This window comes from Pygoscelis adeliae, unplaced genomic scaffold (genome assembly GCF_000699105.1).
Source record: "Pygoscelis adeliae isolate BGI_AS28 unplaced genomic scaffold, ASM69910v1 Scaffold197, whole genome shotgun sequence".
Classification (NCBI taxonomy): Eukaryota; Metazoa; Chordata; class Aves; order Sphenisciformes; family Spheniscidae; genus Pygoscelis; species Pygoscelis adeliae.
In genome coordinates, this window is record NW_008825105.1 from 890,545 (window position 1) to 891,630 (window position 1,086).

At 61.8% G+C, this 1,086-nt stretch overlaps 1 protein-coding gene across 1 annotated transcript in view; it reads left to right on the plus strand.

The window, feature by feature from the left end:
* Nucleotides 1-1,086, plus strand: part of DSTYK (dual serine/threonine and tyrosine protein kinase) — a 30,520-nt gene that overhangs the window by 883 nt on the left and 28,551 nt on the right. The gene's annotated exons all lie outside the window — the stretch shown is intronic.

The following is a 1,086-nucleotide window of genomic DNA, read 5'->3' on the forward strand; positions in this document are numbered from 1 at the left end:
CCTGCGGTAAGGGTGTCCCACCCCATCAAGCCTTGTGTGGCCCTGAGCACCACATCCCCATGGATTTGCCTTCCCCTGGCACGGGGCTCTCCCCTCCAGCTGTTTGTAGGGCGGCAGCAGCAGCTGTACATCACATCAGCAAAGCCAAAACGGTCTCTGCTGCTGCTCGGACATCGAGGAAAAGGCACTGCGCGTCACAGCAAGCAGCGTCCTGCAACCATGGGGCTTCTTGTGCTTAAAGCAGCCGAGTTCTCCTACGAGAATGGGGTTTTTTATTTCCTGGCTGCCTTTCTGGAAGGGACGCGTGCAGGCACGGCAGCAGCCTGGCAGTCCTGGCAGTGCTTCCCAGCTCCCGCGTGACCTTGACCGTGCCGGTAAGACCTTCTAGGCCAAGCAGCAGGCTGGGGTGCTCCACAACAGGGGTCTCTGACCTGTATGCCAGGCTGCCCATGGGTGACCAGGGACAGTTTCCACTTTTGTCCAGGTCTTTTTGAAACCAAAGAGTGGAAGCGGCACCTCCGTACGACCGCGGCGCGACTGCCACATCGCCTTTGACAGCGCTGCCACGAGCACACTCTGCCCGCGGCCGCAACGTGCTGCAGCGCCTGAAAACACCAAAGTTACAAGCAGGGAATTCATCTCTGCAACATCAAACCCCACTGCATCCACGCCAGCGGGACCCTGTTGAGCGGCCGGGGGTCAGAGCTGCTCCGCTTTCAAACCCACAGGAAATTTCTGCCCGATTTCATCCGGGACCGCCCCGTCCTGCCTGCCCGCATCCCTGCCCGCGCCCTGCCGCCGGGGACCGGCTCCCTTCCCTCCCGCAGCGCTGCAGTGCCGCGTAACTTGTTTTCCTCATTAACCGGACACAGCCCGAAGGCACAGGAGGAGCAGCCTCGGGGCCATTTATACACCGTCGCTTCCCGGCTGCCGCAGCACTAATCCTATCAGTGCAGCTGGCAGTCCCCCGAGCATCTCCCCCACGCTCAGCGGTGGGGTGACTCCGGCAGTTATTTACTGGGGTCTGCTCAGCCCCTCTGCAGGGGGACAGCCCTGTTACCGCAACAACGCCTGGTGGGGTGCCGG